A 23,596-nucleotide genomic window follows, 5' to 3' on the forward strand; every position below is an offset into this window, starting at 1 on the left:
TTATATTTTACTAATTATATTTATTAACATTCACTATATTATTTTATAATATTTATTGTTAAGTCGATTAATATTCTCACCACGTACTTGGATTCTTTGCGTCAACAACTTCACCACATCGTCTCGATTTAACCAAGTTTACTTCTCAGCAGGCTGTTGAGAATTCAAAGAGACTTATCGAATACGAGACAAACAGGATAGCTAGACCGACTCTAACTGTCGATCATCCCTTCAAGATCTTTTTGTTGGCCATTCAGCCGATTGTGAACCGTATTCGCCCGAGGGGTGATTCCGTTGACGGAACGAAAGAGCTTGGGTAAACCTCTCCTCTCGGTCGCTAGTGCATCTTCAATTCGTAATCAGACTGGATTTGTCCTCAGTCCCCTCTTCGAGATTTCCTCGTCGCAACGAAAGTGGCACGGATCTCTTATAAATAAGGTAGAACGATCCGAACAGACGACAGCTGGTGAACTTCGAAGCACAACGTGGGTACGAAGACTTTGTTCCTGGCTAAACGAAAACTGTCTGTTGCAAGATCCTGCTTGTGTAAGGGGGCTAGGTATTTTCAGCGCTGGAAATTCGCTGATTATTTTGACAGTCGAAGAATGTTCCCGTCGATGAGATTTATAATTTGTAGATTTGTACAGATGAGATTCTAATTATTTAACTAGTAGAGCGATCAAAATGATCAGGTGACCATCTTTAATAAACATTTTATGTATACTTCTGTGAGAGCGTATTTCCCGGTACTCGTACGATCTTTGCCGAAGTGAGATGGTTTATTAAACGCGTTGGTTGGTTTATTAAAAGAGACGAGTGATACAATTGTAATAGTCGATTATATCAAGATCACTTTAAATAAGAAGGAAAATTCAAAATTTTTGCTTAAAAGAAAAACAAATCAGTCAGCAATTTTCCGTCCTTCTCGATGACCTGTCGCCATCTTACAGGCAGTGTCATAATTCCTTGTTCATAAAACTCCTGATATCCGTCAGCAAAAAACTGAATTAAATACGAGTTTAACTCATTAAAGTCATTAAAATATATATGTCTTAAGGAGTCCTGCAAGTAACGCCATAAATAGTAATTTGTAGGCGAAAGGTCAGGGCTATCTGGTGTATGTAACAACACATCCCAATTTAGTTGCAATAATTTCTTGCGAGCGTCAAAAGATGCGTGTAGCTTTGCATTATTATACTGGAAAACAACACCCCCGCTATATGTCAAATCTGGCCGCTTTTCTTGAATTGCATCGCTCAGTTTGGCGAGTTGTTCAACGTAGAACTCTGCATTAATCGTTTTGTATCCAGGTAAAAGTTGAAAGTGTAGAATTCCTTTGTAATCCCACCAAACTATCAGTACAATGAACACCTCTCCCTTCATTCTCGATTCTCCCCAATTATTAACGTTACAAGTAATCCACCTTTCGTCACCAGTAATCAGCCGTTTCAGAAAGGGATCAAATTCGTTGCGTCTCAGAAGCGAATCGCAGACGCTAATGCGTTGCGCCCAATCAATTTCGACAAGCTCACGATGGCCCCATGAACTCTGGTTCTTGCTAAACTTAAGCTGTCTTAATTTTCTTTGAACGGATCTACACGATACTTTGGCCCTGTATGCAATATCATTCAATGTGCAATAAGGATTACTCTCGACAATGGCCTTGATAAAGTCCTCATTAATTACATTTCGGCGGGCAGATGACTGAAAATTCAGTGAAATATCACCCGAACGAAATTGTTTAAACAATGTTTGACACTTCCTTTTATGGAAGGCATCATTCCCATATAGGGCACATAACTTCTTCTGTGCTTGAACTGCGTTATTGCCTTTTCGGAAATAATATAATAAAATATGTCCGAAATGCTTGTCTCCTACATTCATACATTCTGTTTCCATTTTTAAATTGGGATAAAAACGAAATTAAATAACTAATCGATACAATTTTTTTACTAAATCAAAGGTGAAAGTCTAAACAACAAGAAAACAATATACACGTTGGCAAAAGAAAAAAATGTGCGACAAATGTATTGACAAAATCCGCAGGCACATTTGCCAACCCAATCGTTGCTCGCTCAATGCTACTGTTTAACTATACGCTCGCTATTCGACTCTATGTGACTCGCTATAATGACTCGCTTATTCGACTGTATAACTCGCTATAATGACTCGCTTATTCGACTGTATAACTCGCTATACTGACTGTCCTGGAGAGCACGTTTGTCTATTTGTATCGACCGGTGTTATTATAAGAAGTTCAAATGTAACTCCGGTTGACGATTACTAATAACGACGATAACGTTTTGTCCGGAGTTCGTTTATCTTTGAACATAGGAAACCAAAACGACGTTGGTATTCCAAGGCACAATAATACGAGTCCCTCCCGATTCAAATGTTTCGTTGACTCGTGTGTTGAGAAAGTCGCATTACTTAACAAATTGTGGAGCATTTGCAGGAGATTATGATCAATAGCTCTCGGCTTATATTAGGACTCTAACATCGAGCTAACAAAATTTGTTGAATTACGATTCGATAACAATAAATTCGATAACAGAAGCAACAATAATTTATGTACATTACGCGTATACATAAATCACGTTGCAAATTCTGCGAAATATCCTGACAACTAAAAGTTTCGTTATTGACATTAAAATACTACCGACAATTACCGATAAATTGATATAAAAATAAATATAAAATATAATGTAATATAATAATAATAAAAAGAATAAATATAAAATGAAGGAGAAACGTGCGAAAAACGATAAACAAAAATCAGAGATTAATCATTGTATTCTGAAAGCATCTCGCTAATGTTCGTGTGTGACACGAATCAGGGATCGTTTATCAAGCAGAGAGGATGTCAATTCGAGTGGCTCAACGGCGCAGTTTTGTATAGAGCCCTTTCAGAGGAGAGAAGGTAATCCTTTTTAGCGAGTTTGTCGAGGAATCTTTCTTCGTGGCTCGCATCGGAGTCTTTTAAAAGGAAGTGGCCTCTTCCCGACCATGCCACCTGCAAAGGTAATTCTCTTAAGGATCTTTCACGTTCATAAATCTCGCCGTACACCCTTAGTGCGTGGCTGCGAGAATGTTTGCATCCTCGAGGCTCTGGCTGACGAACGGCTGCGGGGATAGAAGAAGATCGAATATCCTCGTGAATAATACACGCAGGGCTAAACTGTTCTACTTTCCTTCTCTCTTCTCTTTTCCTCCTTTTAAATCGGGAAACGTGCGTGGAAATATTTTCCATGAGAATAGAGTTTTCAGTAGGCCTTCAAGCACGTCTGTGTTATTTAGGGTAGATCCCGTCGCGTTTTAAGGGAATTTCGCAAATGTTCTGATTCGCCGTGCCTATGTCGGTGACTGGCGGAAATAATGTTGCGAGAAGTTTTTTCGAGTTTGCCAATTTATATATTTATTGTTGAGGTTATTCGATGTGTAAACAGAGAAAACTCGTGGATAAATTGTAAGCCAGAAAATGTATTTAAATAGAAGTGTAATTATAAATAAGAATACAATCTGAGCTGGTCCAGATCCGCACGCTAGCTGTGTTACCCAATAACTGAAAACCCCGAAGCCAACGTCGCCTGTCTACTGTTTATGGTGTATGTAAAGCGCCGACACATAATATAGTATGGCTACGTCGTACCGCCGCGTATCGGTACCTTTGCCTAGCACATCATTACCAAAATTCACAGTTTATTATGAATACCAAAATGTAACTAAAATTGTATCTTGGGTTAAATAAACAAATAAAAAGAAAAGAAAAAAAACTGTTTATGATCTGACTTCGTCGCAGTCTTTTGTCTACGCGCTGTCAATGGCTTCAGTGCTTGAGAAAACTAAAAAGACCAGATGTAGACTTTTCTTATAAGTGGTGACCACTTTAACATTTATTAGGTATGATATGTAATTAGAATTGTTTATTCGATCGTCTTAATTAATAATCGTATTTGCAGAGAATTGTGGATCTTAATTGGCGAAATAAAAGTAAAGGAACACTAAGGTTACACTTAGAATTTTTATTAAAGTAGTTTTAGATTTATTTAACAAACGATTTCCAGGATCTTCGTCGATATACATTTGCGCGCGTCTCAGCACTCTTATAAATGAGGTAGAACGATCCGAACAGACGACAGCTGGTAAACTTCGGAGCACAACGTGGGTACGAAAACATTGTTCCTGGCTAAACGATAACTGTCTGTTGCAAGATCCTGCTTGTGTAAGGGGGCTAGGTATTTTCAGCGCTGCAATTTCGCTGATTATTTTGATAGTCGAAGAATGTTCCCGTCGATGAGATTTATAATTTGTAGATTTGTAGAGATGAGATTCTAATTATTTAACTAGTAGAGCGATCAAAATGATCAGGTGGCCATCTTTAGTAGACATTTTATGTATACTTCTGTGAGAGCGTATTTCCCGGCACTCGTACGATCTTTGCCGAAGTGAGATGGTTTATTAAACGCGTTGGTTGGTTTATTAAAAGAGACGAGTGATACAATTGTAATAGTCGATTATATTAAAATCACTTTAAATAAGAAGGAAAATTCAAAATTTTTGCTTAAAAATATAACTTTAGTCAAACATCAATGTCCCGCTGTTTTGGATGACCGCTTGCCACATTCTAAGCTGTGTCGTAATTCCAACTTCATAAAACTTCTCAGATAGGCTAGCAAAATAATAAGTAAAATACCAGTATAAATCTGTAGGACTATTAAAAATATGATTATTTAAGGTTTCCTGAAAGTGAGGCAATAAATGGCTATATGTAGGCGAAAGGTCAGGGCTAGATGGTGAATGTGGCAACACATCCCAATTTAGTTCCAATAATTTTTTGCGAGTGACCAAAGATGTGTGGAGCTTTGTATTATCATGCTTGAAAACAACACCTTTACTATATGCCAAATGTGGCCGTTTTTCTTGAACTGCATCTCTCAGTTTGGCGAGATGTTCAACGTACACGTCTGCAGTAATCGGTTCGTGTTCTGGTACAAGTTGAAAGTGTAGAATTCCTTTATGATCCCACCAAATTAACAGTACCATCAATGCTGTGTTTTGTAAATGTTGCAAATTATAAATTATCCACCTTTCGTCACCAACAATCAGTCGATCCAGAAATGGATCAATTTCGTTGCGTTTCAGAAGCGAATCGCAGATGCTAATGCGTTGCACCTTATCCCTTTCGATAAAAACATAATGCTGGCTTAAATTCCGTTGCCTGTAACGCATAAACTCTCGTAATTTGGCCATAACGTCTTTATGCTTTACACGGTGCAGCCTTGCAATGTCAATCATTGTTTCATTACACTCTCGATCGATAATGACCTTGATAATGGTACCACGAACTTCATCCGGGAGGCCAAGCGCACCAGATTGCTGAGCATTTTGACTAGATCGCTGAACATCTTCACTAGATCGCTGAGGATCTTCACTAGATCGCTGAGGATTTTCACTAGATCGCTGAGGATCTTCACTAGATCGCTGAGGATCTTCACTAGATCGCTGAGGATCTTCACTAGATCGCTGAGGATCTTCACTAGATCGCTGAGGATCTTCACTAGATCGCTGAGGATCTTCACTAGATCGCTGAGGATCTTCACTAGATCCCTGAGGATCTTCACTAGATCGCTGAGGATCTTCACTAGATCCCTGAGGATCTTCACTAGATCGCTGAGGATCTTCAGTAGATCGCTGAGGATCTTCACTAAATTGCTGAGGAGCTTTCCAAGTACCTTTTTTAGATATCCGAGCAATTTTTCTAGATTCCCGAACACCTATTCTAGATCCCCAAGCAACTTTACCAAGTTTCCAAGTATCATTTATATATCTCTGAATATTTTCATTATAACGAAATTTCTCAAACATTGCTCTACACTCATTTTCGTCCACGACTTCTTCCCCATACAAGGTACATACCTTCCTCTTTGCTTCCTCTACGGTCTTGCCTTTTATGTAATAATACATTAAAATATGTCGGCGATGATCGGGATCTATTGTCGTCATTTTTAAATTGGGATAAAAACGAAATTAAATAACTAATCGATACAATTATTTTACTAAATCAAAGGTGAAAGTCTAAACAACAAGAAAACAACATACACGTCGGCAAAACAAAAAAATGTGCGACAAATGTATTGACAAAATCCGCAGGCACATTTGCCAACCCAATCGTTGCTCGCTCAATGCTACTGTTTAACTATACGCTCGCTATTCGACTCTATGTGAGTCGCCACAATGACTCGCTTATTCGACTGTATAACTCGCTATAATGACTATTTGTATCGACCGGTGTTATTATAAGAAGTTCAAATGTAACTCCGGTTGACGATTACAAATAACGACGATAATGTTTTGTCCGGAGTTCGTTTATCTTTGAACATAGGAAACCAAAACGACGTTGGTATTCCAAGGCACAATAATACGAGTCCCTCCCGATTCAAATGTTTCGTTGACTCGTGTGTTGAGAAAGTCGCATTACTTAACAAATTGTGGAGCATTTGCAGGAGATTATGATCAATAGCTCTCGGCTTATATTAGGACTCTAACATCGAGCTAACAAAATTTGTTGAATTACGATTCGATAACAATAAATTCGATAACAAAAGCAACAATAATTTATGTATATTACGCGTATACATAAATCACGCTGCAAATTCTGCGAAATACCCTGACAACTAAAAGTTTCGTTATTGACATTAAAATACTACCGACAATTACCGATAAATTAATATAAAAATAAATATAAAATATAATGTAATATAATAATAATAAAAAGAATAAATGTATTTTCGACCAATAGCGGGGAGACGCAATCGCGAGGAAACACGTCAACGGGAGTCATAATTTCCCGTTACGATTATAATAATCGACACCACGAGTTGATCGATCCCCTGATTTCCGTTAAGATAATAGGGGTGGTTGAGAGGGTATAACACTGTGATTCACAGGGTTATAAAATTTATGTTTTTCTCACTTAAGTTACACCGTTGCTTATGATATATATCGTCGACAATGATTTAGCGTATAGAGACGCGATGCAATGGCACACTATTCGTTGGTGATAGAGCAAGGCTCTTAGAGTTTTGTTGTAGTTGACTAACCCGTTACCGACATGTTGACTATTCTAGCGATGTAGAATAAGTAAGGTTGTTATAGTTGACGATCCCGTTACTGACATGTTGACTTTTCTAGCGTTGTAGAATAAGTAAGGTTCAGTGACGATGCTGTGTCGAAGGAAAGCCAGCGATGTCTAGCGCACGGGACCATCGGATAGGAATAGCACTCAGATAGAATTTGCACATACATAACTTCAAAGTCGAAGATCTCGAAGAACTCGGCGTTCAACTTGGCGAGAAGTACCGTAAAGTCTCCTAACTACGGCCTTTGGATTGAAGCGATTCAACATCGAGTTTGGCGTGGATCCATCTTGAAGGATTTTCTATTTATTCGTAAAAGATCGTTGTAAAAGTCGTTCGGGATAAACTTCGAATCGAATCGAGCGAAATAAGAACAGAATATACTTGATGGTCAAGAACTATTGTCATTTTTTATCTAATAAACTTGCTCGAAGAGTAGCGAAGTTAAACAAGAAGAAGTTACAAGAAGACAACTGAAACGACGTTCGGTGTAACACAACAAACGAAGGTTGATAAATTTAATGGAAAGGCATGAATGGATTAATAAAATAAATTCATTTGGTAGAACGTTACGCTGGAATATTCGCCGTATGTAGGACGTTTATTAGTTTTATTTCCTTTCTTTTCTGTGTTGCATGAAACTTATCTCGTACGATAGAAATGATTTTATAATACAACGATATAAAGATTTTTATTAACTGTAATACTTCGTACTAGATATACGAAACAGAAGCTAACAACTATAAGTATGAATAAATAAACTTTTTATTTCGATGCAACGTAATTACACAGAGTAAAAATTAATGAAATTAGAGTAAAAACAGACAAACATATGAAAATTTATAATACGTGTGTTACAGTGGAAAAAATTAGAAGCGCGTGACATTTGTAATACTTAAATTTGTATCTGAAAAAGTATAAACGCGTGGCGATATATAAAAACCATTGAAAATTCACGGCGCCGTGCAAATTTATCACACCATAATAGATTATAATATAATATAATAGATTAAAGCACCGAGTAACTTCAACGACTCACGCGCTGTCGTCTATTATAACATATTGTAATGGATTATAATTTAATGTAGTAGATCGAAGCATTGATGCACTGTCATTTAAAATCATGTTCATTTAAAATCAATTAAGAGCCTGCCTTTCTGCACATATTTAGCTTTACAAGATCCTGTCGATTCTCTAAAAATTCATAAACGTTATTTACGATATTCTAATATGACAGAAAACAGATTGAAATATCAAGAATTGTTGCGAAGAACGTTGTCGCATTGTCATTTAGTGCCCTGTGTATCGTCATAAGCTTTTCAATCAGGAAAAACCTAAATCCCTAATTTCTTTCTATCGAGCGCCCAAACGTATAAACAACAAAACATCGAAACTCATCGAGTTCTACGATACTATAGTGCACGTAATATACTAACTTTACCAATTGATGCACTGTCACGTTGCATTTAACGCAGTTTCACGTGGCATTACAAGAAAAGATCTAACGTCCTAGCATTTTCCAACCCAAATACTCGTTTCCTTAAATTTCTATCGACTCTCCCACCAAAACTCCGAAGCACAAGAACCTCGAGACTCGTCTAATTTTACAACATCGTACCACGTCGAGGCAACCGTAACACCAGTCTAATTTTACGACCCGATAGCATCCCTGAGGAAACTATTGAGAAAAGAAAATATATTCACACTAGGAGTATTGATTAGTAGGATCGAAGGGTTCCGTATGGCGAAGGCGAAAGATTCCAATCGGTCGATACGTGCGGCGTACTTTAACGAACCGCAGGGGGGTAGCGCTGGTCATCTTTAATTCAAACAACGATCAAACACGGTCCGGCTCCTTCGTTCCAGCTCTTTGATCCTTTCCACGTTGATTTTCCATCGACCGCCAGTGCGTGGGACTCGTTGTCAGAGAAAAACGACACGGTCGATGCGGGCATTCGTTCGTTCCACGTCCATCGTTCGAATCAATAGTCACGTTGATAAAAATCTATGAATTTTTTCCCCCCAACTACGTGTTACCGGCACCCGTTTGCGGATAAAAAATCTATCCAATAGGAAGGAGGGGAAAGAAGGATGAAAAAAAAAAAAAAATAAAAGAAGAAGAAGAGAAAAACAGCAAAAGGAGGGGAAAGGGAATGTTACGGATAAAATGTAGGTCGCTATTGAGTTTCGCCGCGAAATAAAGTACCCTTTGAAGCGTTCACACTTTTATCGCGAATTCGATACTTTCGCAACGGTACACGCCACCTATTGGTGTAAAGGCCGCCGTTAAACGTTATGGTTTAACGTTTCATCGAAACCCCGCAATTTTTCTTTTGGTATAGTCCCTATAATTCCAGTCCGATAATTTCGAGATATCGAGTTAGGTGGAGATTTTTTCTCTCGTTTTTTTGGCCACTCTGTTTCGCTTCGAGCCTCGTCCGGGTTGACCGAGTTGCCCCGACTCGAGCCAGTTGAAGGCAGTTCATCGAAGTGAACCTGCCGTTTGAAATATCCTCTCGATGCTTTTATCCTTCGTATGTTTGTCTTTATCGGGTTAGTCATTTGTTTTTGAGACGCGTGCAATTAACAGTTGGCCAACCGAATAGGAAGATCTCTCCTCTGTGAAGAACATCGCTGCGTGACCGAACCGTGTTTTCTTTTTTTGTTGTTGTTCTTGTCAGTTATTGTTTACCTGGAATTGTTCGCAATTAATTGCGCCACTTTCTCTGCCTTTATAAAGTACAGTATATAATAAAATACACCAATCTAGTGGTGTTAAAATTAATTACACTATCCGTTACGACTACATAAAGTTATAATCGAACGATACTACACTGTAAAAAATATTACAATGCATTGTGATACTTATCAATGTGTTATTTATCTTTAGTCGTCTTTAATGCTTTTAACTTTACCTATATTTTGTTATACTTTTAATTTGATGTTTTGTATAAACGATATGTGAAATCGTTAAATAAAATCATAATTGACCGCTTAAATAATTTTTGGACTTCTTTGTTTTTTAAACAGTGAATATCAGTCCTCGATACTTTGAAAAATGCGCGGTGGAAACGTATAGCCCGCTGTGGCATGCGCGGTTGGCTAAATGTTAAACGGCTTCAGATCATCGCAACCGATGTGATTAGGTACTGTATGTTGTTGTCTTTTTTTGATTTGAAATATTCTTTCATGTTTCTAAGAGAATCAGAGTCAAGGTTCTTTCAACCATTTCTTGATTTTAGACGAATAACAGTCATTTACATGATCCACTATAATCCACACGTACCGAGGCATCTCAGATATGCATTAAACATCTACTTGAAATCAAGTAACTCAACTAACCTGACTGAGACTCTAAGCGTACATACGGCGTTCTAAATATTCCCTTTCCATTAAATGTGCGTCTGAAGTCAAGTACGTCGACTAATCTGATCGAGGCTTTGGATATACATCACTTTAGTTATACATATTCCACGAAGTATTCGTTCGATGTTAAATATACTTGAACGTAACAACCTCGAGACGAACAATTTAACTTTTGCTTAACACAAACTAGCAGACCCATATATACGTATTTAAAACAATTCAAATTACTCAAATTCAAGATGCACGCTATGCTTTCGTTCTCCCTTTTATCTCGTAAGTTTCTTGTCTCTGTTCTGTTTTTCCTTTCTGAAAGATGATTTAGCTTTGGTAAACGAGATACGATCGAAGAACAAAATTCAGTCGAGCCTGTAAATTAATTTGCAGACTGGTTGGCTAACGTAGCTGCCGGATATCAGGTAATTGGTCCGATTCAAGTTTATGGGCTCGGTGTTTTATCAGATTTGAATAAATTTCTGGATACCTGTGTCACGTTGCAACGTTCAACCGTTCTCAATTCTCTTCTAGACAATTTATCAGGACTCCTATTTTCCTGCTGTATGCACGAACGCGCGCATACGTCGTATCAATTTTGAGTCGCGCGATAGTTTCGCTCACATAGCTGAGAGATACGAGATACAAATTTTATTCGTAATAATTTAAAGAGTCGTGCCGAATCTGTAATTCAAAATGAAAAGAAATATTGGCCGGTCGAAACTATAAATAAGTATCGTATCGAGAGATTTGCCGGAAATGTCGGCAGGAGCGATGATGTAAACGGCAAATGATGTATTTTAACACGAGGTTTATCGGTTATTCGACGCAATTTTGTGTGTTTTATAACAACGTCTTGCCACGGACAAATAGAATAATAGCATAAGTAATAAAAGTATAAGAACGATATAAGTAATTTACGATATAAATTAGAATAAAAAATTAACGAACTGTAGTTTGACATTGAAAATTGACAAATTTGAAGATTCAGAAATTAATATATTTTTTTAAATTTAATGATTAAAAATTAAATGACAAAGAATGTAGTTCTAAAAATTAGCAATTTGTTTAATTATCGTGTAATTGCAATAAAATTGTAATTACTTTGTATGAGAAAAATATAAATACGTATAAACACCACGATATTCCATATAAATGATCAGTAGTTATAAACACATATATACACGTTAATTGGATTACTACTTCCAAACTATAGTGTCGTATACTGTCGACACAATCTGTAATATCCAATATAATATAATATAATATAATTGCTTTCAATCTTCCTGTTGGCAGACCAAGCGATGATCCAAAGAATGAATACGCCTTCTTATCGAAGCGTCAATGTTTTTCTTCTTTCTAACGAATGATAAATTAAAATACTTCTACACGCTCGATAAACACCATTATATACATTCATACAATTAATCTCTTATACAACGAAGAAGAACAAGACAAGAGACAAGAGACAGATCCTTGACATAAAGCGTGCATGCCGCATTTATCGTTGATCTTCGTCACTGCTGCTCCATATTCGTCATCGTCAACAACGAACGCGACTTATCTTCGACAGGATCTTGCGATAATTCAATTTGTCGACGTCGCAAGCTAAGCCTGGCCGGCAGAGAAATCGGGTTTATGCCGGTATTTGGCATTCAATACGTATATAGTTCATATTCGCATATACATATATACGAACAAGCAGTTACGTACACAGAGAGACAAACAGAACTAGCGCTTGCGAACCGCGTTGTTACACGATAATGGAATGCACGGCTGGTGTATATCGGTGTGGAATCGGGCAATCGAAAATCAGCAATTGCCAGACCCTCCGGGCCATGACACTGTAACCCAGAAACGCCGAAACCCGGACCGTTGGAACGCGATACACCTCCCTATTGGGCTGCATCTTAAGGATCTGCAATTGAGATTGCACGCCGTCCGTGGCACGAGATCAGTTGAATAATTTCCCGAACATTGTTTCTGCGTATTTATGGAAGTTCCATCCGGATTCCTGCTCCTTGAAGTATTTCGATGGTTACCGACGGTTATTTCGAAGAAGAATGACACCGAATTGCCGAGTCTTTGAATATCTCTATTTTCGAATTACCGAATTTCACAATTTTCAACCCTTTGAACTTCCTTTTTTTAATTATGAATCTCTGAATAATTGAATGTTCGAATCCTTGAATCTTTGACACTTTGAATCATTCAATATTTGGATACTTGAATCTTTGAATCTTTGAATATTTGAATATTTGAATCTTTGAAATTTGAATCTTTGAATCTTTGAATATATGAACCTTTGAAAATTTGAATGTTTGAATCTTTGAATATTTGAATATTTGAAATTTCAATCTTTGAATATTTGAATATTTGAACCTTTGAATCTTTGAGTATTTGAATCTTTGAATATTTGAAATTTGAGTATTTTAATCATAGAATATTTGAATATTTGAACATTTGAATCTTTGAATCTTTGAAATTTGAATATTTGAAATTTGAATCTTTGAATATTTGAATCTTTGAACCTTTGAATCTTTAAATATTTTAATCTGTGAATATTTAAATCTTTGAATCTTTGAATCTTTGAATATTTAATTCTTTGAATATTTGAAATTTGAGTATTTGAATCTTTAAGTCTTTGAATATTTGAATCTTTGATTATTTGGATATTTGAATATTTGGATCCTTCAATATTTGAATATTTGAAATTTGAATCGTTGAATATTTGAATTTTTGAATCATATATTTGAAATTTGAATCTTTGAATATTTGTATTTTTGAACCTTTGAATCTTTGAATATTTTAATCTTTGAATATTTAAATCTTTGAATCTTTGAATCTTTGAATATTTAATTCTTTGAATATTTGAAATTTGAGTATTTGAATCTTTAAGTCTTTGAATATTTGAATCTTTGAATATTTGAGTATTTTAATCCTTGAATCTTTGAGTCTTTGGATATTAGAATATTTGAATCCTTGAATATTTGAAATTTGAATCTTTAAATATTTGAATTTTTGAATCTTTGAATATTTGAACTTTTGAATCTTTGAATGTTTGAATATTTGAAATTTGAATATTTAAAATTTGAATCTTTGAATATTTGAATCTTTGAACCTTTGAATCTTTGAATATTTTAATCTGTGAATATTTAAATCTTTGGTTCTTTGAATATTTGAATCTTTAATTCTTTGAATATTTGAAATTTGAGTATTTGAATATTTGGATATTTGAATCTTTGAAATTTGAATCTTTTAATCTTTGAGTAACTGAATCTTTGAATATTTGAATTTTTGAATCTTTGAATTGTTCAGTTCTCAAACGTTTCAAAGTTTAATTTTCAAATCTTGAATTTCTAATTTGAAGTGGTATTTTTAAACTAAAGGGTAATGCGATCTTATCAAAAATAACATAAAAAGGAATAAGACAGCAGATACAGGGCGATTCTTATCCTTCCATGATGAGCTTCGCGTTAAATAACTGACTATATCGATCAACGTGTTCGTTAAATTGCTCCATGACCCTTAATTCCGTACTTCCTCGAGAAGAATTTTAAACGAGCTTGAAAACCAATTCCTTAAACGGTGACCTAGCTTTTTTCCCTAGGCGACGTTCTTTCTCATGGAGAAAGAGTAAACGGGACAAGAGCGAGGAAAGGTAGGAAATGAAAGTGGACATAGCGAAATGAAACGAAAACCTGTTACCAAAAAAAAAAAAAGAAAAAAAGAAGAAGACGACGATGATACTATTTTCAGAGTATAACAATTGATCTAAAGATAATTCAAAAGAAATTGGATGGTCATCGGTGAAGAAACCATGCAAAATATTAAAAATCATCGGGAAGAAATTCCAAATATAAAATTTATGAGAAGAACATTAAAAAGCATACGATAAAAGAAGTAAATTTTCCTTATTCTTGATTAAATTTACTTTCGAGGCTTTCAAGAACCTTCATCTAGCTGTTATGAGAAGGAAACAAGCTTCCTACTTTTTCAATGCTCTGAAAAATAAACTTAAGAAGAGACAGGCTAGGTACCTTGTTTCAATATTTTAGAAAAACAATTTTTGATATCTGGAGAATTATTATTCGTTTGTTATATGTTTAATTTCATTACTATCTTCCTCATATATAAAGTATACTTAATTCGGTAAAAAACCAAATTCATTCTTATCGTGGTTGACAGAACTACGACTCTGGTGGACGAAAGAAGACTGATAATAAGACAGAGATAAGAGAGACGAAGCAGACAAGAAAAAGGCGATACATTAACAAACCCACGACGTACTTATTATTTTTTTCCAATTAAATTCTCTTAATTTTGCGTTCTTAACAATCTCTTTACATTTACATCGTATCAATATCTGTGCGATATTCATAACAATAATTGATTTCTCCAAAAACTTTTAATACTTACAACTACGCTGATTTACCTGTACGCCGATAAGAATTTCAAAATATGTAACAAACGTACAGAATGTTAATAATATTCACAAATTAAACATTAAAAATTGTTTCCCACGACATTGGAACAAAAGTGTCTATCTTCCAATATTCAAACGGCGAAACGAATCTCCGCTTAAGTTTCATTCCTTCCCCTGTGCCCGTGAGAACGCAGAACCGCATCAAATTCCATTTACGACGAATCGAAATTATTTTAAACTCCTTTCCGTCCAATCCGTTCGACGCGAAACGTGTTAAAAACATTGTCGCCGACAAGGGACTATTAAAAACAAAGCGATAAAACCGCGATTAAAGCGGGACAGGAGGAAGAAGGAACGAGCGGAAAAACGAAAGACGTGAAAATCTATCGAGCTGGGTAATCAACTCGTTAAAAAGCGAGTCGAACAGCCTCGTAGCGATCCGCGGGAAAACAGGGCATCGTAGTGATTCACGCGCGCAATCGGCCGAGCGATACAGCTATTAAATTTCCGGCGGTGAAACGGGGGTGAACGCGGGGCGTTACTCGCAATTAAATTGGTATAGCTGGCGGCGACCGCAACGGCGATGCAATCCGTAGTTTGCAACTTCGGCCAAGTCGTTCGGTCTGCCGGCTGCATCGTGGTTTTGCTCGCCACCGCATCGACGAACAGGCGTGCGCACTGTTTGCGCGCGAACCATCCAGAACCAATGCGCTACGCGCTCGATACTGACCGGCAAATCGAGTCATGGGTTCCAACAATTTCCGCTTCCGATCCCTAAACTTCTTCGGCACCCAGCAGATTCTACAGTTTTGCTACGGTTCCCGTGTCGGTTTGCTTTTAATCTACGATACGTACAAGTCGTAACTTTCGTCGTAAATTTTCATCCGGAGTAGCAGATTTCATCGTGTTCGGTTCGTGCGTGAAGTTTGTTCAGGCATGTTGTGCACCGTATACGAGTGACACGCGACAACTTAGCAATTGCACCCGTTCCAACTTATTCTCTGCTAATATGTACGTGTTTCTATGCAGAGAGTCGTATGCAGAGAGATATATTTTTTCACTGCATATTTCCTATCGTTTCTCTAATTTAAAATATCTCGTAAGTTTTCTTTGCTGCCATGTTCATCAACGAAGTACCTGTTCAAAGTACACTGCTTCTATATGGGTGTTTGTGCACAGCGAGATGGTCAATCTATAGAATTATTATTACGACTATTTCATTAGATTTTGATGGAAAGATCGTTCTGTCGAAGAATTATGTATGGTTCATGGGAAGGTATAGCGTAACAGAACACATAGAATATACAGTTAAAGGCAATATGATTTGCAAGTGATTTTACTGCTAGCGATGAACGAATGTTGAATAATTAATAAATTACAATATGGTGAATTTAATTTGTCGAGGTTGACTGATAAAGGAACGAATGGATGCATTTGTAATAGAAAGATATATTGAAATAAGTATAGGTATAAGTACAGGTATAGTGTATGCTGATCCAGATTCTCACTCTTTCAGTGTTACGATACAATAGAAGAAGGATGGTAGGGAGCACGTACATATAGTTATGGCAAAGGACAATAGCAAAAAGTTAACCTTGGTGTATAATTCTAGCTGAAGGTTACAAGAAACAGCGATAGAAATCTACCTATAGAAAAGATATAAAATCTTTTTGTTTCTAGACCTTGTAACCCAAAAGAAAATTTATATTCAAGGGCACAATAATATGGACCTCTCCTTATTTTCAATCTTTTTCACTAAATTCTATTCCTTTCGTAACAGAGCTCTCCAGGTCACGGATATACAAAAGAGAAGATGTAGAGATTTTCTTGAAGTAATTACTTCAACATAATTGTACAATTTTTTCCGTGGAAATCGCGTCGTCATATTGAGTTGTATATTTGTATCTAAGAATTGTTTTAGCATATTTATCTGTATTATTATTCGTATGTAAAACTGTCTTCAGAAAATAAAGTCTGAAATGCAGTAAAACAAATAATTATTTACTCTGAATCCAATATTTAATAAGATATTTCATTTCGTTAGTCGAGAATTATCTTTACGTAATATTAAATTCTATAATTCCTTATAGATTGTATGAATAAATAAAATTAAAATTAAGTTAAATTATATAAATATACAGGGTGATTGGTAACTGGTGGTACAAGCGAAAAGGGGGTGATTCTACGCGAAAAAAGAAGTCGAAAATATAGAATAAAAATTTTTCGTTCGAGGCTTTGTTTTCGAGAAAATCGATTTTGAATTTTCGCTCAGTACGCGTGCGGTACGTTATAACGGATCTCACTGTAGATCGTTGTCTCGATGGAAAAATTAAAAAAAAAAGTTTTATTTATGTATTTTCATAAATATGAATTTGCATAAAAATTCACAGTCCACCAATAAGTTATACAGGGTGGTTGGTAACTGGTGGTCGTTATAACGAGACGTGATAAAATGCAGGCGTACCGAGCGAAAATTCAAAGTCGATTTTCTCGAAAACAAAGCCTCGAACGAAAAATTTTTATTCTATATTTTCGACTTCTTTTTTCGTCTAGAATCACCCTCTTTCCGCTTGTACCACCAGTTACCAACCACCCTGTGTAAATTAAAAAAATAATGTAATAAATCCTATAATTTAGGTACTTCAAGTAATATAGCATATTATTATATTATGTTATGCAAGCATAACCGAAATTGCACCTGTTTTACTGATACGCCATAATTGAAAAGTATATTTCGAACAGGGAACAAACGAGACAATTCTTACGAAGTTTCGAGGCTCGTCTTTCAACGTTCCACGTTCCTGAATGCCCGTAGAAAAATGGACTTGGCACAGTTCGCTCTGTTACACTGACGATCGTCGACTCGCTAATTACCTTCTCCGAGGGTAGAGTCTTCCTAGCTCGAAAGCTAAGAGGGATTCTTGAAAGTTAGGAAACGTTGAGGCTAGATGATTCGATTCGCGAAAAAGAACACTCTTACGCGAAGCGCTATCCAGGTTCTGTCTACATGAATCGATTCGCTAAGGCGCTATGGAATTAAATATTCCGTACTGAATCGTTTTAATTATCGATCGATATCGATACAAAACACTTTTGTACTTTTCTGCAATTCTGTTCTTTTATACGAGTTCAAATCGAAGAGTATGGTGTGGGATATATATATGTGGGATGGTGTGACGTCAGGGAAGGACATGATGTGAGTGGTAATTGTTTATAAATGTTGTCAAGATATGTTAATGTTGTCAAGGAGTATTGTGAGCGTTACCAAGGTTTGTTAAGGGAAAAATGAGCGTGGAAAACGCTGTCAGAGTTGAATTTATCGTGGTCGAGTGAAGTTCGTTGTGTTGTTGTGTCGTAGAATTAGTGAGAAACGAATACGCGAAACGCGGTATTATATTCGATTTCGTGTGAGTGCAACGATATTGTATTTATCATACTGTTTTCTATTAACTTATAATATAACATTCCTACATATATACCAGTCATTAACGTTTTAGATTTTTATATTGCAGAAATTGATCAATTTATAATCTATAATTTATCTCTTAATATCGATATTCCTTATCAGTGGACGATGCTATATTATTCCAAGTTATAACTGTAATAAATAAATTGAAATATAACATGCTTGCTACTTCCTACTACCAATGTAACAGTACTTTCAACTTTGAATGTTTTTAAGACTTTTAACCCTTTCGCTTCGGCAGTCCAGTCCACCAAAGTACGCGTGTGTTGGTTGGTCCACAGTGTGCGTTGTTGCTGTACATACGTTTTTCTAAATCTTAAATAACAATAATTCTTGTAAGAATCGTATGTAAAATATCGTTTCACTGTCAGTGGACTTAATAGATTTTTTAGCCTGAAACAGTATACGATCGTTTGGATGTTCGAAATATATTGCATGAAACGTTTTGATGTTCCAATAATGAATAACTTTAAGAAGTGATTAATCCAATATGTCAATAAAATCAACAGAAAATGGGGAATATGGGGTGCCGGAACCAGGAGTCGTCGCGTGGTCGCCGCCCATAAGTGGCGCTCGAAGCGAAAGGGCTAAGGACCTGGTTAACGAGTCATAAAATTCGTATTTGATGTACAATATTCTGTATAAAATTCAAAATTTCTAAGCAAAAGGTAAAATTATTTGCTTCAGAAGACAAAAGAGGGATACAGTTTTCTAAGGAAACAACGAAGAATCTCTACGGAAGAATCTTCAACATACCGATCGATTTAAAGAAGATAGAAAGAGAAAATTTGTTTAATAAATTACAATTGTCATCTATGACTTACCATAGTTGCTTTCAACGTTCGTACGATTCCATTAATTCCAATTTACGTTTCAACAAACGGCTATGAACATTCATTTCTTCTAGTCCACCAACGTCGCTGCAGCAACATTGATAATACGAGAAACGCTTCTCGAATCGCCTTGTATCGAGCGAAATGACCAACGTTTATAATTCTTTTCTCTTCGAATGAAAACCCGTGGTCTCCAAAAATTTCACCGTAAGATCGTGCCGTGACTGTACGTATAGCAAAGACATAAAACGCGTGATAAAAATATAACGACGGTAATGAAAGACAAAACAAAGTAGGCAATTTTTTGTCAAATCTCAGCGATAAAAGCGTCGATTACACGCTTGATTACAATCGGCCGCGTCTCGCGTGATCTCAACCATCCACTCGTTTACCAGACGATTCCACCTCTGACTTTCGTACTTGCGTACGTTTTCTCTCCAACGATTTAACAACGACGAGTTCACCGAAACAGCGTATTATTCGAGGGTGGCAGTCCTGAAAATGGCCAGGCCACGGCTACATAGAGAGGGAGCTTTGGTAAAATTTCGCGGGCCACCGCGAACAAACGTAATCGCGGCTGCGACCGTGCAAAGAGGAAGACAAAGAGACGAGTTTAGGGGTTGGGGTTGAGACGGTGAAAGGACAACGGAGAGACCGGCGCAGGGAATCGTGTGTGAACGACGACAGGATGGACCGAGAAAAAGCGGTAGAGCAGGGCAGAAGCGGGCGGGAAAAGAGAATTTTACATGAAAAGAAATCAAAATTCAAAAGGACCAGCTGGAAGCTTGTTAGTTATAAAGAATGATGAAAATGAGAAATAGAAAAGGGAAGGACGGGTTTGGGAGCGGCGAAAACTACAGAGAAAAGGGCGAGATGGAAAGTGGAAAGAATAACGATCACGGAAGATCTAGCGGAGTCCTGGCCAGTGAGAAATAATTTAACGAGACTGTCTTGATATTTTCGCGTACATGAAACTCGGAAGAAAGAACTCGAGCGTCAGATGAGCCCGTTAAAAGTATTCCAGAAATATACTATAATATAAATTAATATACTATAATTAAATATATTCCAGAAATATGTAATCGAGCGTTTTACTTACCAGATATGTAAATATGAAACCGGAATTTTTGTATAGAAAGTACACGTTTATTGTATGAAAATGATTAAAAATATTTTATTCCAAGTATTGCCCATCGCTAGCTATACATTTTTCCCACCTGTCTGGCAATTGGTGGATGCCACGCCAAAAAAACCGTCGCTCTTTTGAGGCAAACCAGTCATAGAGCCATTTTCGTACATTTTCGTAAGAAGCGAAGTGCTGGTCAGAAAGTGCGTGTCCCATCGATGCAAATAAATAGTAATCGGACGGAGCCAAGTCTGGTGAGTAAGCCGCGTGCGAAAGTATTTCCCAACTGAACGCTTCGATCGTTTCCTTCACCGGTTTTGCTGTATGCGATGGTGCATTATCACGAAGCAAAATTACTTTGTGTTGCCTTTTTTGATATTCTGGTCGTTTTTCACGCAAAGCTTGATTAAAATCGATCATTTGTTGTCGGTAGCGCTGAGTATTAACGGTTTCGCCAGGTTTTAACAGCTCGGTGGTCTTTTTCGGTGGTCTTCCACGTTCTTCGTTCCTCGCGTCAAAATTGCCACTTCTGAATTTTTTAAACCACTCAGAGCACTGTGATTTACCAAGAGCATGCTCACCGTAAGTTTCGACAAGCATTCGATGCGATTCTGCAGCAGTTTTCTTCGAATGGTAACGGAAAATCAATGCTGTCCGCAAATCGTAGTTTCCAGGCACAAAATTTGACATGTTCAACGCTATTACAAACTATGCTGTTGTATGAAACTTGTATTGTTCCGAGTCGAAAATGTTTGTGAGATGTCAACAAAGATTTTTGGCATCAATGACGCAGTTTAGTGATAACTACATTATCAGCTAGGGCCATCTATAGGCAAATTCCGCTTTCATACTTACAGAACTGATACAGAGGACCGTCCAAATCAACGTTACGATTCCTTGTCACTTGTCGGACATTTTTCCTTATCGACAGTTTTGGCCGAGGAGCGAAAATTACCTTCGAGCTTTTCAAGATTTTGCGTTCTTTCGACAACGAGTTTGACTACGTAAGCAGGTTTGGCTAAAGTTTTTTTGTTTAGATAATATATAGAAAATTATTATTAGTTTTCTTTCATCAGTCCTGTTACGTTATCGATGTTCAGTGCCTTAGTTTTTATATTGTTCTATATTAAATACTGCCAATTTAGTAGTATGTCTAATAGGAGCTGCAATGTTTGCAAAAACTAGTGTTGCAATTTTCGCTGTTGTGTGTGTCTGTCTAATAAGTGTTTTTATAAGTTTTTTGGCCAAGGGATATATGGAGATACCAATTCCAAATGCAAATATGCTGGTTCAAAATGCAACAGAACATGTTAATGGCACTTAAGCTCCTCTAATCCATGGAAGAGGTGTTCTATATAGATTAAGCAATTTCTTTAAATTTGGACGAGTACAACAGGCAGAAGGAGATGGACACGTAGAATTTGGTAGTTTGAGTGCAGATAGTAGCCGGACTTTGGGAACATTTGCTGGTGTATTCAGTCCTGTTATATTATCGATTAGTTTTCTTTCATTTTTATCGTAAAATATGTAATTATGGATGTTCCTGTAAATTCGCCTGTATAGATCACACACATTCTCAGTTATCACGCTGTACTGCTTCGTTAATGCCGGTAGTTTTCCATCGGTTGTAACTTGTAAGAAATGCAATCTCTCGTCTTTCTCGTAAGTAAAAGAGTTACAAATATTTGTAGCTCTTAATTAACTCGGCAGTTAACGTACCACGTATAATTACGCTTAATTTTGTATTCAACGACTATAATTTAGATATTTTCCGGATCCTCCTAAATTCATACTTTTTAAATTATCTTCTCATGCATATTTTACTGAAATAAGTTGTCTTAAAGCGAACGGGATGATTATTTTATCGTTGGAACAGCGATTACGTTTTAACGGAATAGATTCCTTGCGGAATGATCGTTGCTCCTTCACGGATGACAGCAATTTGTTTGGACAGCAATTTATAGCAATTTACTGGCGCGTAATTAAATCATATAAGCGAGGACGACGTGTACAAGCGTCTACAGAAGGAGAGAGACGGAGAGGAGCGTGCCGCGCCGCGTCGTTTACGAGCTTCAGGATGCTGCAGCTTTCGATAATTTAAATATACCGGATGTTTCAGAATCCAGCGCGCATAAATAGTAAAACTCACGAAACAAGATTCTTACAAACATTTCATTCCTCGTTTTGTCTTCAAGTTGTAATTTCTATCATTTTAATTGTCCTATCTCGAAACTAAATCGTTATCGATTCAACTATTTTTATCGCTATTTGTTCAAGTACGACAATTAATTTTAATTTAACTATCTTTGTTGATAATATCGCGATCCGTATCTACGATTCTTTAAAATATTTCGTACGCATACGTACGGACACTTACAAGCAATTTTCAAATATATCTTTGAAATATTAAAATCGTCGTTATCGGTAAAAAGAGCAGCGAAATTACGCCGTTTTAACTAGTCACAAAAGTTCGATTCGTCATGCACGTTTTGCCGATATTTTTACGAAATAATTATTTCAATTATTTTACTTGAAAAAGCTAGATTAACATATCGAATTTTAATTCTGGTAATTTAATTTTAATTCTGGTAATAACACCGCGATCTGTACCTACAGTTTCGTAAAATATTTTATTATGTGAAAATGCGTGGGCTCTTTTTATCAATTTTTGGAACATATTTTTTCAAATATAAAAATTGCTGCTGTCGGTAACAAGAAGGACGAAGTTTTATGTTCTTTTAATTGGTCGTAGATTGGATTCGTCATTCACGTTTCGCTGGTACTTTTATAAAATAACTGATGCGCATACGTTTATTCGAACTGTTAGAACATTAATCGCGATTCGGCTGGCCGTTGGCAGTTTTTTAACGACGTGTAAGCGACCAAAAATATTGCGAAATATTCGGGAAAAATGCACGCTGTGTCAAAAGGGAACGACAGAAATGACCAAAGGGGGACTAGGGTCAAAAATTTGCGAGTGGGACACGTTGAAACGATGTGAAAATAGAAACAGTCGACCAGTCTGCACCGTATAGTCGCCGAAAACGCGTAGGAATGAAAATGTTCCGTACAGTCGTACATGTAGCGAAAAATCGCGAAAGATACGTACGCGATAAATCAACTTGGAATTTAAATCCAAGGTTCTAAAAGTATTCGTACGTTTTTCATAGACGAAGAGGATGAGCGTAAATCGTGGACAAGTTGCTTGGAAATGAAACGCAAAACTTGATGACGTTGAAGTTAAAAGTTGGA

General features: G+C 36.6%; 2 protein-coding genes and 2 long non-coding RNA genes across 7 annotated transcripts in view; 1 reads left to right on the forward strand and 3 right to left on the reverse strand.

Annotated features, from left to right (window-relative positions):
* LOC138181434 (three prime repair exonuclease 2) overlaps window positions 1–23,596 on the reverse strand; it is a 227,381-nt gene that overhangs the window by 93,921 nt on the left and 109,864 nt on the right. The gene's annotated exons all lie outside the window — the stretch shown is intronic.
* The window catches only part of LOC138181415 (dipeptidase 1), a 247,882-nt gene that overhangs the window by 87,717 nt on the left and 136,569 nt on the right, over window positions 1–23,596 (reverse strand). The gene's annotated exons all lie outside the window — the stretch shown is intronic.
* Window positions 1–23,596, forward strand: part of LOC138181489 (uncharacterized) — an 88,080-nt gene that overhangs the window by 54,705 nt on the left and 9,779 nt on the right. The gene's annotated exons all lie outside the window — the stretch shown is intronic.
* LOC138181302 (uncharacterized) lies at window positions 1,969–10,254 on the reverse strand. 3 transcript variants are annotated; one of them, XR_011173490.1, is made up of 3 exons: window positions 10,052–10,254; window positions 8,923–9,828; window positions 1,969–3,013 (listed from the first exon to the last, which is right to left on the reverse strand). It is a non-coding gene; the product is annotated as an uncharacterized LOC138181302 (long non-coding RNA). The 3 variants fall into 3 exon arrangements; XR_011173489.1 differs by lacking the exon at window positions 10,052–10,254 and adding an exon at window positions 9,899–9,981; XR_011173488.1 differs by lacking the exon at window positions 10,052–10,254 and having other exon boundaries at window positions 8,923–9,976.

Source organism: Bombus flavifrons, chromosome 1 (assembly GCF_040668555.2).
Source record: "Bombus flavifrons isolate JBK064 chromosome 1, iyBomFlav1_principal, whole genome shotgun sequence".
In the NCBI taxonomy this organism is placed as follows: Eukaryota; Metazoa; Arthropoda; class Insecta; order Hymenoptera; family Apidae; genus Bombus; species Bombus flavifrons.